This window comes from Crocodylus siamensis, chromosome 6 (genome assembly GCF_052110815.1).
Source record: "Crocodylus siamensis isolate JL-2025a chromosome 6, ASM5211081v1, whole genome shotgun sequence".
NCBI classification, from domain to species: Eukaryota; Metazoa; Chordata; order Crocodylia; family Crocodylidae; genus Crocodylus; species Crocodylus siamensis.
Window position 1 is genome coordinate 25,103,876 of NC_143400.1, and position 18,244 is coordinate 25,122,119.

At 44.9% G+C, this 18,244-nt stretch overlaps 1 pseudogene; it reads left to right on the plus strand.

Moving 5' to 3' along the window:
- Positions 1-8,253: 8,253 nt before the first annotated feature.
- On the plus strand, positions 8,254-15,565 carry LOC149861809 (olfactory receptor 10A5-like; annotated as a pseudogene).
- The last annotated feature ends 2,679 nt before the right edge of the window (positions 15,566-18,244 follow it).

The window sequence follows — 18,244 nt, forward strand, 5'->3', positions numbered from 1 at the left end:
AAGGTATCTCAAGTACACCAAGCACATGCATACATATCACAACACCCAACTTAGGAACTCACTTGTGTGTATGCGTAGGTGCATGGTATGTGTGTAAATTAGTGAATATATACACACACACATATATAGATATCATTGTGTGTGTGTGTGTAGTATATACAATAGTAATCCACATATGTGTATTGAATGTGTAGGTATTGGTAACTGATTCTGTTTAAATTTGGTGTGTGTAGTGTGTATGGGCTTAAACTGGTGATAGGTGTGTGTCAGCGGGTCTGTCAAATACCCCCTCTATCCTCATATTTCCCACCTGCTATGACTTGGATCTTAAAGAAATGAAATAGGGAGGAAGTGGTTGTTACAGGAGGAAATACCTGTGGGAAGTACCACGCTGAAATAAACTTAGTGCTTTTATTCAGTGGTTTGCTGTTGTTAACAGGAAACTCCCCTTTTCGTGGGACATCACAGTCCAAAGTGTTAATCTCAGGGTCTCCAGCCTCCTGGCCAGCCCCCGTTCTAGTGTTACAGTCCATGAAGGCTGGGCTGTCTTTATCTAGTTACCCTATTAGCAGCTTGTTATGGCTGGGGTTAGTCCTATCATTGCTGCTACAATTAGCAGCTTGTTACAGCCGCCGCCTGTGGCTTTCTCCGGCAGAGCTGGCATGCAGGCTCCGCGGCTCTCCCCTGATCTCCTGGTCCTCAGCGTCTCGCTCTTCTTGTGGGATGTGGGGAGTCCTAGAGTCCCCTGGACTCTTAAGGGGTCTGGGTAGGAGTCCTCCCCCTCTCACCTTGCCACCTCTTTGACTCACCGTAGCCTCCCCGGTCTTTGACCAAGGTCAGCCGGTGTCTGGGCTCCGGGATCTCTTTGCTCCCTCTGATCCTGATTCGGGTCTCACTTCCCCAATCCTTGTCTCTGGAGGGTCTCTCTTGCAGTGCCTCTCTGTGCTTTCCACTGTGGTGCCTGAAGGGCATCCCTCCTCCTCTTCCTCTCCGTCTTATTCCCCCAGAGTCTAGTCACCATTGGCTCCTCAAGGGCAGGGGCCTGCCCTCCTCGTGGGGTAATTATCTCCAGCTGCCTCTGTTCCCTTAGCAACAGGATCTCCATTGAGACCCTGTTACATACCTCCACCTCCAAATACCTAGTCCCCTCCCCTCCTGCAGGAGTGGGGGCAGGGAAGAAAAAAAAAAAGGAGAAGAACAAAGGCAAGACCTCCTCTAGTTCTTGTTAGAAGATCTTTAATTTCCCAGCATCTCTCTTTGATTGACTATTGGGTCCGGGATGGGTATGTCCCCTAGCCAGGACAAGAAGTCTACATTTCCATTTCTGCATCCCACTCAGTGTTCCACTGTAAAACAAAAGGGTTGTAATGCTAGCAACCATCTCATAAGTCGAGCATTATTCAATTTCACTGAGTTAAGCCACCGTAGGGGTGCATGATTTGTGACTAGCACAAACTTTCTTCCTAATAGGTAGTATTGGAAGAGTTCTACACCCCATCTTATCACTAGACATTCTTTTTCTATAGTCGAGTAGTGAGCCTCTGTGGGTCTAAGTTTTTGACTGGCGAATACTACTGGTCTTTCAGATCCTGATCCTTTTGAAATAATATGGCGCCAAGGGTGGTTACTGATGCATCCATTTGTAGAAAAAAATGGTTTCTGAAAGTCTGCCGTATACAAAACCGGGTGCTGGCATAACATCTCCCTTAGTTGCTTGAAGGCCTGGAGAGCCTGTGGGTTCCAGGGGATCAGGTTGCGGCGTCCTTTAGTTAAGTCTGTTAACGGTGCGGACTTTTCTGAGACGTTTGCAATGAACTGTCTATAATAATTGGCAAATCCCAAAAATGAGCAAAGTTGTTTCAGGGTCTTTGGTAGGGGATGCTGTCTTAGAGCCTCTACTTTATCTGATAGGGGTTTAATGACCCCTTGTCCTACCATAAAACCCAAGGGTGCACTTTTTTTGGGTTTGCTGTGAGCCCGGCTCGGCAGAGGCTCTTTAATACCTGTCTTGGATGTTGACAATGAGCCTCCCAGTTGGGGGAGAAGACAATAACGTCGTCTGTGTAAGCCGCCGCATAATTTTGATGTGGGACAAGTATTTGCTCCATCAATCGTTGGAAGGATGCCACAGCCCCATGCAGTCTGAAGAGCATCCTCTTGTACTGAAAAAGCCCCCATGGGGTCCCAAAGGCTGTCTTTTCCTTATCCTCTTTCGCCACTGGGATCTGCCAATAGCCTTTTGTGAGATCTAACGTAGAGATAAAATGAGCCTGGCCTATCCTTTTCAGCATGTCATTGATCTGTGGCATCGGGAACGCATTGAACCTTGCAATTTCATTAAGTTCCGGTAATCTACGCATAGCCGGATTGATCCATCTGGCTTCAGTACCACCACCATGGGACTCCACCAGGGACTTCGGGACTCTTCGATAATCCCTTGTTTTCTCATTTCTCTTGCCAGACAACCGGCCATAAGTGTCTGGACAACCTCCTCCAGTGGTTCCTCACCACTTGCCCTGGTGGGGTGATGATGTGGTGGTAAACTCCCCTTGCTTCTCCTGGTATTTCTCTAAACACATCTCAGAACTCCTCTATCAGGGTTTGTATCTCCACCTTCAGGCTTGGCTCTTATAGGTCATCCACCCAGGGCGTCCCTTGGGTTCTGACTAGGTCCCTCACCCCTGCCTCAGGCCCTTCTTCACTTCTGTCCACTGGCTCTCCTAGCCACCCTTGTCCCTGATGCCACCTCCTCAGCAGATTGACATGATAAATCTGTTTCCACAGTGTTGGTGTTGTCTGAAGGACTTCATAATTTACTGATCCCATACGGTGTATCACCTGGAAAGACCCCTGCCACTGAGCCAGCAACTTGTAACTGTTATCTGGGAGCAACACCACTACCCATTCCCCTACCTGCAGCTCTCTTGGTGGCCCATGAGTCATACTGCTGCTTCTGCCTTTCTTGGTTCTGACTGAGGTACCTTTTGGCTATCTCCTGTACTTTTTGTAGTCGTTCTCTGAATTTCCCCGCCCCTCAGGGCTGGGATGGATCCATCTGCTCTCAGGTCCATTCTTCGCAAATAAGGTCCAGCAACCCTCGTGAACTATGCCCGTACACTAATTCAAATAGGGCAAACCCTGTGGAGGCCTGGGGGGCCTCTCTCACTGCAAAGAGTAACGGGCCCAACAGGGCATCCCATTCCCAAGATTCTCCTTGCATACAGGCATGGAGCATACCCTTAAGAGTACAATTAAATCTCTTTACTAGCCTGTCTGTCTGGGGATGATATACTGAGGTGCGTAATTGTTTGATCTTTAGTACCTGACAGACTCCTTTTAACACTTTAGACATAAATTTTTTTCCCTGGTCGTTAAAATTTCTTGGGGTATGCCCACCCAGGCAATCCATCACAATAAGTCAGTAACTATGGCCGGGGCCGTCACTGATCTTAATGGCACTGCCTCCAGGAATCTGGTTGCATAATCTATAATTACCAGTATAAACTGGTATCCAGCACAGCTACGTAGGAAGAGCCCCACTATGTCTAAGGTGATATGATCGAACGGGCGCCCAATCAGGGGCAGGGGTAGGGGCACCAAGGGGACTCTTGCCGGCTTCCCTCCATTTTCTGGCATTCAGGGCATTCTGCGCAGAATCTTTCTGACATCTTATATGTGCCTGGCCAAAAAACTCTTCACAGGAGTCTGGCCTCTGTCTTATCCTGCCCCAGAAGTCCTCCCATATGTGAGGTATGGGCGACCCATAACAGCCCTCTCCAATACTTCTGGGGCACCAGGAGCTGCACTCTTTCTCTCCCCTCTTCCCAGCTTTCTACCCAATAGAATAAGCCTCTTCTTACCTCATAGCGTGGAGTGCAGGGAGGTCTTGGGGCAGGCCCTGCTGTTCCCTCCTTCTCTTCCTGCTGGGCTTTCCATAAGTTCTGGAAGCAGGGCTCATCCTATTGTTATTGGTGAAAGTTACCTTCCTCCATCATCCAATTTAAGTCCAAATCTTCTTCCATGTTCCCAGAACAAGGGGTCTGGAGTCTTCCTTCTCCCTTCCTGCGTTTGTCAGGCATCCGGCATTGAACTACCTCTCCCAAGTACAGCCAATCCACCCCCAGCAGCACTGGACATGGCAGGGACTTGGCTAGCCCAACCTGGATTTCTTCTGTCTTTCCCAGTACTGACAGTTCCAGTATTTTGCATGGGTAGGTGTAGACTGTGCCGTGCATACATACCATGGATACTGGAGTGCTGGGGCTCCCTAGATGTGAGGGTACCAAATCACCCCATACCATGGTTTGGGAGCATCCTGTATCTACTATAGCTGGGATAATTGTGTCCCCAACTTGCACTTCCATGACTGGTTTGTTCCTCTGACCTGGGCCCCGATGCCAGCCGAAACTGCAGTCCATTTTCTCATCATGCTTTTCCAGTCCCGGACCGAGGTCCTGGGTCGTCCCCAGGCAGAAGTGGGAAATGTGGCCTTTTTCCCCACACTGGTAGCATCTTACTTCTGGGTAACCTCCCGTGTGCATTTCCCTTCGGGTAGACTCTGCCCTCCATGGAGAGATTGTGGTGTTCAGCCCGGTAGCCAGAGAAGGCCCACTGTTCCTCTCTTTCTGGAGTATTTCTCTTTCCCCTTCTGCAATGGCATAGTCTTCTGCCAAGCCGAGTGCCTCCTAGACTGTCTGAGGTTGATGGCACTGGACCCAGTGTTGGGTACCACCCGTGAGGTCTGCTACAAATTGTTCGAGCACTATCTTATCTACAATCTCCTGAGAAGTGTGTTCCTCCAGTCTTAGCCATCAGTCTGCTAGGTCCCTGAGGGTCTGAACTAACAGTCGCGGTCGGCTCCCTTCGGGTCCCTTCTTAGCCCGGAATTTGCACCTGTATATTTCCTGGGAAATCTCTAATCGGTATAGGATTGCGGCTTTCACCTTCGCATGATCTCAGGCCTCAGTCCTACTGAGGGCTCGATATGCAGCCTGGGCTGGGCCAATGAGTAGGGGCCCCAATTTTACAGTCCAACTCTCCGGATCCCATTTTTCTGCCATTGCCACCTGTTCAAATGCCTCTAAGTAGGCCTCTACATCATCCAGGGCAGTACTGGCCCACCCCCCATATATATATATATATGGCATTGTGTGCATGATATATGAATTAGTGATCTGTGTCTAACTTTTGGGGTGTATAATGTATGTCTCTTAGCTGGTAGTCTGAATGTGTATGCCTAATAGGGGTGTATGCACCTAGTGAGTGTGTGCTTAATTGATTTTGATGTGTGCATGTGGAATTGTACACTGCACCCTCCTGTCTAATAGCGCAATATTGAGATCCTGAGCTTTGGCCTGACCCCTCAGGGCAACACTATGAATCCATGATGGTTGCTCTTCAGCATTATTTTTCTTGCTGGACTCACACAAATGTATTCCTTAAAATTTTTTTCAAAGGTTTTCCCAAGGATAGAGGTGAGACTAACTAGTCTATAGTTTCCTGGATCCTCCTTGTTGCCTTTTTTTAAAATAGGGACGACAATGGCCTTTTTCCAGTCCCCTGGGACCTGACCTGACCGCCATGAGTGCTCAAACAGTTTTGCCAGGGTTTTTGCTATGACACTGGCCATTTACTTCAGCACTCTTGGATGAAGATCATCTAGGCCCACTGATTTAAATGCATCAAGCCCTTCCAAGTGCCCCTTTACTAGGTTGGCACTAACTGTTGGTAGGCCAGTGTCCCCCAAGTGCCTGTCTATTGTCCAGTTTCATGATATGTCTTTATCAATGTTCAGGAATACTGATGCAAAAAACTCATGGAAGAGCTCAGCTTTGTCCCTCCTATTCATCACTAATTGACCTAGCCTATCCTGTATGGGTCCTATGTTACCCTGCACCCTCTTTTTGCTCCCTATACACCTGAGAATGGACTTTTTCTTGTTCTTAATTTTTGTTGCCATCCTGAGTTCCACTGCTGATTAGACCTTTCTTACTAATTCCCTGGAAGTGTGAGCCAAATAGGTATATTCCTCCTGGGTGGCTACCCCATGCTTCCACAGTCTATGTTCATCTTTTTTCATCCTTAGGCTCCCCTGGATTTCCCTGTTCAGCCAAGAGGGTTTCCTGGCCCCCTTTATCACCCTTTATGTGCAATGGGATTGTCTCCTTTTGTGCCTGAAGGATTGTTCCATTGAGGAACAACCACCCTTCCTGGACTACCATCTCACCAAGGCTCTTGTCCTTCAGCACCTCCCTTTCTAACCTCCTGAGCTCATTAACATTAGCCTTTTTGAAGTCTAGCACTTCTGCCCTACTCATTATCTTCCCTACCTTTTGACAGATAATGAATAGTGGTCACTATTTCATAGATTACCCTGTATCCACAGATCTCCCACCAAGTTTTCCCCTCTAGCAAACACCAAATCAAGTAAGGCATTTCCCCTAGTGGGACCATATATTTCCTGTGTTAGGTGAAGGTCCTGTATGAAGGTTAGAAAACTACATGAATGGTTGGATCTAGCTGACTGCATCTCCCAGCAGATGTCAGGGTAGTTAAAGTCACCCACAACAAACATATCCCTTGACCATACTGCATCTGAGAGCTGCCTTGAGAATGCCAGGTCTAGCTCAACCTCCTGTTATAGCAGTCTGTAATAGACCCCCACTGTGGCAGAAGGCCGCCTCTGTTTCTCCCCAAAAACTCTGCTCTGTGACAATTTGGTTAGGATGGGCCCTGCAGAGGATACACACCTTACCCTATCTCTTAAGGTAACCTGAGCTGCATACATTCCTAAGAGAGGGGGGAAACCTGCTTCCTCTGCCTATGTGACTGGCATCACAAACCTAGATGAGAGGCTTGGGCCGCCTGGTGAGCTAGAGACTGCCAGTCTGCCCAGCAACCAGTGGTGCATTTCAAATTGGTTGGCTGACAGCCAACAGGTGCTGGCCTCCATTGGACCCGGTAAATGAGGTCATTAGGGCTATATAAGTTAAGGACTGCCCAGGAGGAGGGGGCAGCAGCCATGAGGAAAACTCAGAGACAGAAAGGAGCTGGACCATCTGAACCTTGCTCTCTCTCTCAAAACTCATGGTCAAGGAATGGCCTGCCTCCAAAGCGAATCTCCACCCGCCTCTGGATAATACTTCTGTGTAAGCTACTTGAGCTCTAACTGGATATATAGCTTGCAGTAACTCAGATGAGTGACCAAAGGCTACTCCAGCCACCCTGTTTGCTTTACTGGATTTCTTTGATACTACTCAACTCTGTACCTTAGTCCAACCCTACTCCTTGTAACCAATAAAGTTCTCCTTTGTACCTAGCATGGGAGACTTATTGGGAGTGGGGCTAGATTATGCCTTGGGAGTCTCCTTCATTCAGCTGACTAACGGAGACCATTACTTGTGCTTCTGACTGAGGGAAGCACCCCAAGTTCCTGAAGTGAGTCAAGTACCCTCAAGGGCTACTAGGCCTGTGTTTCCCAGGGGGCACAGAACCAGAATCAAGCCCATCCCTGGGTGGTGGCAGGTCTACCTCCAAGCTAATGGGTGCTCTCCAGGAAGGGGATTGGCCAGACCTGAGATGCCCCCAGGGAGGCACTCAGAGCCTGGAAGGTGGTTGGGAACAGTGAGGTGGGTGGCTCAATGCAGTAGCACCCCCTACTGGCCTGCCACTACCAAGTCCCTTTCACCCTCAGCCCCTTGTATTTTGATCCACAGTACCTCAATTTGCCTCTGTTCAGATCCCATCTTGATTACTGAGGATGTGTATTGCTCCTTAACAGAAAAAGCAACCCTCCCCCACCACACACACCCTTTTTCCCACTCTATCACGTCTGTGCAGCCTATAGCCCTGCATGCCTACTACCCGGTCATGGGTAGGGTCCCCCCAGGTTTCAGTTAGTCCAACCAGGTCAAAAGTCTTTGTTTGAAAACAGGACTGTGAGTTTCTCCTGCTTGTTCCCCATGCTCCTAATGGTAGTATAGAGACACTTAAGTCCCCTTATGGGTGTCCTTAATACCCCTCTGTCCTGATCCCTATTGGACCCTGCAGTGTTTACATGACCTTTTCCAGTGCATGGCTCCTGGTCCATTGTTTCTATGTTCTCTCTGTCTTCTGCATCCCTGTCCCCTTACAAACCTAGTTTAAAGGCTTGTGTAGGAGATCAGCCAACCTGTAAGAGAACAGACTTTTGCCTTCCAAAGAGAGTTGGAGAACATCTCATCCCAGCATGCCTCTTTACCGGAAGTGGGGACCATGGTCAAAGAAGCAAAAATCTACATGATGACACCAACTCCAGAGCTACAGGTTGACTTCCCTAATACAGCTGTCTCTATGCTGACCAGGAGATTTATGAGCAGAGAGAGGTAGTTGGCTTTGTTAATCTGAAGTTAGGCAGAAAGCATGGTAGATGTATACCTTCCAGATTGACTAGAAAGATACACAGAGTATAAGCTTTTGTGAACTTGAGCTCACTCCATCAGAGGAAGTGAGCTTGAGTTCATGAAAGATTGCATTCTCTATATATCTTATTTAGTTAGTCTGTTAGGTACATATCCATCCTGCCTAAGTCATAATCCACTTAAGGGCATGCAACCACTCAAAGGCATGCAACTGTAGTTGATGGCATTTACAACTAGGCTTTAGGCCAAGGGCAATATTATTTATTTTAAGATTAATACAAAAGCAAATGTAACTTTATTGCAATGAGTTAAAAACAGCCTGCAAGACTGTGATATAAAAGCTGCATTACCAAGAACAGCTAACAGGCATCAAAATTGCAAAAGAAAAGCTAACTAACATCAAGACCACTAAAAAGGAGAGGGGGTCACTAACACCTGTGGAATGAAGCATTTAGTATAAATCAGGTGAATTTAAATAAGTCATGAAGTCAATTGACTCCCTCAGTGCCACCTCAATAAATATGCTGATGCCATTGTCAGGCAGCTGGTTTTAAACTTTGAGTGGAGCAGGAATAAAAGTTGGGGCAGGGGGTGCAACTGTACTGGTGCAATGCCCTGGATCTGCCCCTCACAATACCCTTATACTTCTTCCCTAGTTATATGACCAAGTTTCCACTTTTTGTAGGATTCTTTTTTGACCTTAATTTCTTCAAAGAGATTACTGTTTAGCTATGCCAATGTCTTCCCATATATCAGGGTAGCTTGCTCCTGAGCCGTTAATAAGGTCTCATTAAAATACTACCAGCTCTTCTGGTCTACTTTTTCCCTTCAAACTTGCCTCCCAGGATTGTCCAGCCAATCCTCCTAATTTATGTTGGGAAATAACACAATAGTGGTATCATCCCAGTAGTAACTAAAGGTATTTTAAATAAAGGAATCACGTTATTACTGCTTTGCAGTCAGATGAGAATCTTCGACCATTTTATAAGTAGGTAAGGATGTTCCTAGACCTGTCTTAACATAACTATTCCCATGGGGCCAGAATGAGGAGCTTTTAGTTTGGTGACTAGCTCTACTAGCTTGGATGGGCCTACTAGCCTTAGTAAATTGCACATTGGTATAAGTATGGGTTACATAGTTTGGTACAGGGATAATTTTAATAATTTCAACACTGTACAATTCATCTTCCTCTTCCATTGGTAGGTTTGTGGTACTCAGGAAAGAAAGCAACATGAATAGATGCCAATGATTTATGTATTATAACAGGAAAAAATCACTGTAGTTTTGTGTACATTTAAGATTCTTAGTAGTTATTGAAAATGAGTCTGTCTCTCTGTCAGTCAAATCAGTCAATTGCTCATTCAATTGATATACCAGTCTGCCTGGCTATCTATCACACCGTATTTGTACACCTCTATCAAAGTACCATGAATTTTCAATAGTACAACTGACTTAACATTTTGGCATCCCATTCTAGAATCAATTTCTTCCAATATACCTTCTGATCTTGTAACTCTAGTGATAATTTTGATATCAAAGACTTAACTCTTTGATTCTGTTAGTTGCTCTTTACCCTCATCAATAGGGTCAGTGATTATCATCAGTATTTTTTAATTTTGTTTTGTTCTTTTCCCTTTTCATGTCTCCATAAGCTCTTATTTAGGTAGTGATTCATCATTACTTTTATCTTTTCTTTCTCCTAATCAGTTGGTAACTTTCATGTCTCAGATCTCTACCTCTTCCTTTTCCCTCAGAGTATGACTTGGATATCCAAAAAGGACTATAACCATCACTCCTATAATTACTCTGTAATGTAGATATATCTGAGCTAGCTTTTAACTAGCCACCTTCAGAATCAGGAGTGATCTACCTATGGTAACAAAGGACACAAAATATGTCTGGGAGAAAGCAAATTAGCTGCTGTTACAGACAGAGTAATAGCTTTCCTGGAGTTCGTTTAAAGCTATCTAGATGCTTAATTTTTATGGTACTAAATACCTTTTGGATCTATCCCTGCATGACTGAGTAAAGGTCAAACAGAATTTTTTATCAGGAATGGACTTGTTCTCTTACTACCATCTTTATTATTGGAACATCCTCCATCTTCTCTCTCGCTACAGTGGTGTGGTTATCAATTTTATCAATAATCTACTGCAGATCAAAATACAGACAGAAATAAGTGGAAATAGCTTTATATAGTATGCTTCTCATAAAACACTTTGTTTTGATTTGTTTTTCCCTGTGGAAAATGTTCCCTTGTCAAAATCTGAAATCCCAAGATTTTGAGGGCTATATAACACCACAAGATGAAAAATGTTCAAGTTTTTTTTCACATTTACACACCAGAAACACCAATTGCAAAGGATATTTTAATAGAGATTCCCAATTATTTGAAAATATTTTCCATCAAAAAAGGATGGATTTATTTCCTAGTTCTAATATTGTTCCTCCATTATTAATTATAATTTGTGTTTTGGATACTGTGTAGGAGTCTCAGGAATGGAACATGACCACAGGATTGAACAAAGAGTAAAATAATGTAATAGTATGCATATTTAATATGATCATATATGATCACATACAAGAAACTTTATGTTGATTTTAGTGGGGACTCTGTAACTAAATCACATTAGTTATCTTTGTGGATATGCAGAATCTGCTACCATCCAACACAAACTCTCTTTTATTTAGCCATAATACTTCCCTTATGCCCTTCATACATTTTATCCAATGAATATTTAATGCAAGATGTAGTAGGCCAGTTTTAAGAGGAGAGCTCGAGAAATACTTCAATAATGTCTGAAGTATGACTGCCTGACTAGAGCAGCATATCTGAAATCAGACAAGTTCAAAGACCTGACTTCTATCCCAGGAAAGGTCTTAGAAAAGTTTCTTAAAGAGGCCAATCTGAATGGACTGGCCGACGCCAACATCCTGCACGGGTTTGTTGTGGGTAGGTCTTGCTTGACCAATCTCATTTCCTTTTATGACCAGGTGACCTATCACCTGGACAAGGGAGAAAAGATTGATGTCATGTATCTTGACTTCAAAAAAGCCTTTGATCTGGTATCCCATAATCACCTCTTGGCGAAACTGGCCAATTGTGGTCTTGGGTCCACCACAATCTGCCGGCTGGGAAATTGGCTCCATGGTCAGACCCAAAGGGTGGTAATTGATGGAAGTCAATCATCATGGTGCCCTGAGACCAGTGGGGTCCCCCCAGGCTCTATGCTTGGACCCATATTGTTCAACATCTTTGTTAATGATGTAAACATTGGAGTCAGAAGCAGAATGGCCAAGTTTGCCGATGACACCAAACTTTGGGGCAAAGCATCCACACCTGAAGACAGAACGGTGAGCCAGGCTGAGCTGGACAGGCTCAGCAAATGGGCAGACAAGAACCTGATGGTATTTAACACTGAAAAATGCAAGGTTCTCCACCTTGGGAGGAAAAACCTGCAGCACCCTTATGGGCTCGGCAGTGCTACGCTGGCAAGCACTACGGAAGAAAGAGACTTGGGGGTCATCATTGACCACAAGATGAACATGAACCTGCAATGTGATGCTGTGGCTAGTCAAGTGACCAAAACGCTGGGTTGCATCCATAGATGCTTCTCGAGCAAATCCTGGGATGTCATTCTCCCCTTGTACTCAGCCTTGGTGAGGCCGCAGCTGGAGTACTGCGTCCAGTTTTGGGCTCCACAGTTCAAAAAGGATGTGGAGAAGCTTGAGAGAGTCCAGAGAGGAGCCATGCACATGATCAGAGGTCAGGAAAACAGATTTTATGACGACAGGCTGAGAGCCATGGGGCTCTTTAGCCTGGAAAAGCGGACACTCAGGGGTGATCTGGTGGCCACCTATAAATTTATTAGGGGTGACCACCAGGATCTGGGGGAAAGTTTGTTCACCAGAGTGCCCCAAGGGATGATGAGGTTGAACAGTTAGAAATTACTGCAAGAATATTTCAGGCTGGGCATTAGGAAGAATTTCTTTACTGTCCGAGCCCCCAAGGTATGGAACAGCCTGCCATCGGAGGTGGTTCAAGCACCTACATTGAACACCTTCAAGAGCAAATTGGATGCTTATCTTGCTGGGATCCTGTGACCCCAGCTGACTTCCTGCCCTTTGGGTGAGGGGCTGGACTCGATGATTATCTGAGGTCCCTTCCAGCCCTAATGTCTATGAAATCTATGAAAGCCCCTTCCTGAGAAGAACTTCCTGAGCAAGTGCTACCAGGGCTCAAAGATAAAACTCTTTATTTGTCAAAAAGCCCTTGATAAGATATGTGCATGTGTAGCACATCATACAAGCAATGCTTAGCAGCCATTGGACGCTTATCTATCCATAGTGTATACATAGCAGAACCACAAATCATGTGTAAGTGCCAAAAATGCTTTTTGGCTGTGTAAACTTAAATAGGCTTCTGTTTAACTAGTTCCCAGTGGGCCACCAAAGTACAAAGATTTCCAGACAAGAAGGGAGAACAATGGAAAGATTTTGATACAAGAAAAAAACCCAAATTTTCCACTGGAAAAAAGTAATGAAAATGATATTTTTAAATACATTTTTTTCTTGGAGGAAAACTCTAGCATCAGTAAGATTCCTCATTCCATTTCCCCATGACTAATACAGAATAATGATTCCTAATTCTAACTTGCAGAATACAGACTTTTGAGTGCTTTGATTTCTTACCCTCTTCTACTAACCTGACTAGAAAGTATTGATATAACTCAAGCTTTCAATAAGGTTTTGACATGATTTGACTCAGACAAATCTGTCCAAACTGAATAAGGGATGACTGAGGAGAAAAAGAATGGAAGGGACCTGAGGTGGAAAGCAGAGAAGATGTCACTTCTGAATAGAAATGAAAGGAAGTTTAAGTATCCTCATTCTGGAAGTCCCACATGGAGTGCAGAGGTGGAAGTGATAGGTTCCAAGATTTCACAACATGTGGACAGGATTATGTTTTGAATAATGTAGCACTTGCCTTTTGGAGCTTGTTTTGAGTCCCAGAAGCATATAAAAGGAGCTGAATGCCCAGCATGAGGGAAGCACATCTGGGAGCAAGAAGAGAGAAGAGCGGGGCTTAAAAGAGATGAGGAGAGCTGCTCAGCAGCGCAAAGCAGTAGCCCAGAAGTGCCCCTGAAGACTTCCATCAGCAGGGAATGGCAGACAGCTCCAGCAGCTAGGCCCTCGATGTGCAGCACAGCACATGGCATCCAGACCCTGGGAGCTGTGTGAGGGAGCTCAGGTCTGCAACCTCTGGCATGTGGCCAGAGACACGATGCACAGGATGGTGCATGGAGTAGGACCTTTGGAGCACTTGGGAAGCTCAGGTCCTCAACCACTGGAATGAGGCTGGGAGCTTGGTGCAGGAGGCACTGCACATAGGGTCCAGGAGCAGACCGAGCCTGGTGCTATACGAGGCAGCCCAGGCCTCCGATCCATAGCCAAAGTTGAGTCCAGAGTGCCAGATGGTGATCAGGCTACTGAGCCAGCTGACAGGGCCAAGCCAGAGGTTCCAGAAGCCCTGCATAGCGGAGCCCTGTTCCACAGGACAGCGAGCCCCGCAAATGCCACTGCAGGCAAGAAAGCAGCCTGGCACAGAAGACAAGGACTACCCTCCAGGCCTGGGAGCCATGAGTTGCAGGGAAAAGAGGATTCCCACAGGGGAGGGGAGTCCTCCCCCCCAGTTAGTTAAGGGCTCCTGAAAGGGGACCTCCCACTGAGACGTCCCCGCTAAAGTTACCAGCTTCCTTGTAGGGCTTGGGAAAAGCCTAAGGGCATTGGGGTTTCCCCTCAGGATTGAGTTTATTTGTATCAGATCAGATACTTATCTGTGACTTACTGTATCTGGAGCACTGGTATAAGGTTTTATGTCATTTACCCAGAAGGTATTGTTTATGTTACTGGTTTAGGTATCTTATAAATATATAAATACATTGTACATATGTTTGTATCCATGTTCCTTTACCTTGTGATAAGTTAATGTAAATAAATGTGTATATAGTTTAGTCCCCTGACTGTCCTGGCCTGGTTCTATAGGGATGGAGGGAAAGTGAGTGGTTTGCAGTTCCCACCCCACAGCACACTTGCCAGCTAACAATCCCCTTCAACTGGAGAAGGAAAGTATATGCCCAAGTTACCTGGGCTACAATAACAACATTCAACTCCACTGAAATCTTTGTGTTTGCATGTTGATATCATAGGACAGAATGTATTTTTCTGTCTTTGCTTGGAGAGGCAAACCATACGGTAGTCATTGAATTAATTCTCCTGGGATTTTCCAATCTCCTCCAGCTCCAGGTCCTGCTTTTTGTGTTGTTTCTGGTTATTTATGTAATAACACTGACTGAAAATGTTCTGATTATCCTAGTCACAGTGGTAGACCCAACATTACAGAGCCCCATGTGCTTTTTCCCTCTGGAATGTGTTCTTTTTAGAGGTTTGCTTCAACTTTGTCATTGTCCCTAAAATGTTGATGAACCTCCTCTCTAAGAACAAATCCATCTCCTTCTATGGGTGTGTCTTCCAAATATATTTCTTTTTTTTTTCCTTGGGAGTTCTGACTACTTTCTCTGAGCAGCAATGGCTTATGACCACTATGTTGCCATATGCAACCCACTGCATTACATCATCATCCTGAATAGGAGAGTTTGCTTCCAGCTAGCAGTGACTTCATGGATCTCAGGGATTCCTGTGGGGACTGTGCAAACTACATGGCATTTTAGTTTCCCTTTCTGTGGGCCCAATGAAGTCAACCATGTCTTCTGTGATGGACATCCCATGTTCAAACTCGTCTGTGCTAACACCTCCCTGTTTGAGATGCATGCCCTCATAGGCACTATAATAGTTATCATGGTACCTTTCTTGCTAATTCTGGTCTCCTATGTTTTTATTATCTCTACATCCTGAGGATGCCATCAGCTACGGACAGACACAAAGCCTTCTCTACCTGCTTCTCACACCTTGTGGTGGTGACTTTGTTCTACAGCACGTCTGGCTTGACATACTTTTGGTCAAAATCCACCTATTCCCCAGGTGCCAAGAATCTTCTCTCTATCTCCTACACGGTCATCACACCCATGTTAAACCCTATTATTAACAACCTAAGGAACAAGGAATTGAAGGAAGCCATGTGGAGAACACTAAGTAGGATTTCATAGATTTCATAGACATTAGGGCTGGAAGGGACCTCGGGAGATCATCGGGAATATATGCTTACATTAATTGAAAATGAAGACAGGTTTGAAAATGTCTACCTCTCCCTAAGTGCTGATATGGTTCCTGAAATCAATATTTTGGAGCCGCTCACAACAATATAACACACTGACCTCTTTTCTTGAACAGCCATGTATATTTTGAGGCAGGGAGACACTACTACCCCCATTTCACAGAGCAGGAAAATGAGGCAAAGAGCGATAGATTATCAGATGCATTTGGGCAGTAAACAATACAGATAGATTATGGTAGGATTTCTAATAATGTCTAAGTAACTTACCTACCTAAGGTCAGTTTTGTAATGGTAGATAAACTCTTAGGAATATAGGTAGGCACTTAGTTAGATTTTCCTTCAAAAGATTGTGATGAGAGATAGATACTTGGGGATGACACTATTTCACTGACTAGACACCTAAGTGTAATTTTATTCCACTTTGATCGCCTGAAAAATTGTAGATAAGGCTACTCTTCTAACTAATCATCATCTTTACCTTAAAACTAAGTAAAAAAGCAGCAAGAATGAGGATGACTCCCTACTCCTTATCTTTTGTATTAATGGTTTACCATGGAATCAAATAGAGTGTAAGAGGAGCACAGTTAGGAGCCAATGTCCTTTTGCCACCTATTAAGCATCTAAATGGACCTAGGTATGTACATTTAATTTTATTGTATCCTGTCCTGACAATCTCTAATGAAAGTATGTTTGTAACGTATCATCATCTTTCCCTTAAGACTGAGTCATCCAAAAGCATGAGGAGGAAGAGAAGGACCTAGCTACTGTTTGTATTAACACATTTTCAGCAATATGAAGAAAGTGGAATCATTTGTTCAGGTACCTAAATGCCTTTGACCATGTTGACCAGAATGACTTATGAAAAATGAAATATTTGCTAAAGAACCAGAGATTCAATAAACCAGGTAGTCTAAGTCCAGAATTTGGGATGACAATGACAGACAAGGTACCATTTTCATTAGGCTTGTAATCTTGATCCAGAGATTATAGCAAAACCCTTCGTTTTTCTTTTTTTTTAAATTTTGAACTGCATTCTTTCCCTTCCCCAACCATTTCTGACTTTTTCTCTCCCTATCTATTCCCTATAGATAAGTATGAGTAAGTTAAGACATAGGATAAGCTTTAGCATTTTTATAGCACGTTTTTTTTCCCTTTCTCCTTCTTTGATCCACTTTTATATTGTATAAATATTATGTTAATACTATTTTACTGATTTTTTTACTGTTCTTTTTTTAATTGATACTATATGATTTAGGCCTGTGTGTGTAAGTTAGCATAAGTAATGTCAAGTAATATCAAGTTTCCATTTTCCATCAAGCTCCTATCTTGTGTCCTCTGCCTGGGTGTAACCTATGATTCATGCCTAACTAGTCTCATGTAAACTGGTTCCTGAATGAATCGGGATGAATAAGGGTGCTTGTGATACAATGGTAGCAGGCCTCTACTGCATAATCAACTCAGTGACTGGATCATCAGCTCAATAACTGGACCATTGCCTCCCATTGACTCACCCAGGAACCATGGACCCAGCATTTAAAAGACAAAGACCCTACAAAAATCAGTCAACCCACTGTCACAACACAGAGACCTGAAACTTGTCTGGAGTGCACATGCTTAGTACACCCTTGCCTGGGCATGTCCCTGCCACTAGTCATAAAAGGTCTGCCCCTATAAAAAGGGGTAGTGAAGACAGACCCAGTGGGACACCTTCTCCATCTGGACCAGCACCATGCCACACCATCTATCCACCCAGAGGCCCTGCTGGTGACCCCCTCTGGACAACATCTTGCTGGAGAAGACCACGATTGGCCATTGAGGATCAAGTCACAGCCCAGGATAGGTATCTGTTACCCACCTTCCTTCCCCAAGCAAAGGACCTGGACTCTATCCCTACACACTCTGACTTCAATCCCTCCACCAAGCCTTTTTCTCTCCTGCTACCACTGTGTGTGTGTGTGTGTGTGTGTGAACCAATAACTTCATGGGCCTGTGTAGTGTGCTGTCTGTTTAATAAACTGGTTATTTTGAAAACCCAGGTTGGGTTTTTGTCTTGACCTCCCATCCCTCCTCCTTGATTTCCTGACTATCTCCCAGCTTTCAACCTCCCAGTGTCCAGCCCCCGTTTACCAGCTTTCTGCCTCTCTGTTTCTTGGTTGTCTCCTCTTTGCCACCAGGCCCTCATCCCTCCAGGTCAAAAATGACCCATCCACCACCACTCTCTGGGTGTGGCCCTCCAGCTAATTTGTGACCCATCTGACCATGTGGGCATCAACACCGCAGTCACCTAATTTTTTAATGAGAACAGGGTGAGAGACCATGTCAAAGGCCTTTCTAAAGTCCAGAAAGACTTCGTCCACCGCGACACCTGCATCCAAGGATTTTGTGACATGGTTGTAGAAGGCCACCAGTTTGGTCTGACAGGACCTGCCTCTAATGAACCCATGTTGGTTTCCCCTAAACATTATCTGCCCTGCTGGTCCCTCATAGATGTGCTCCTGCATCATTTTCTCAAACAGCTTCCCCAGGACCAAGGTAAGACTAATGGGCCTATAGCTTCCTGGGTCCTCCTTCCTCCTTTTTTTGAAAATGGGGAACACATTGGCCCTTTTCC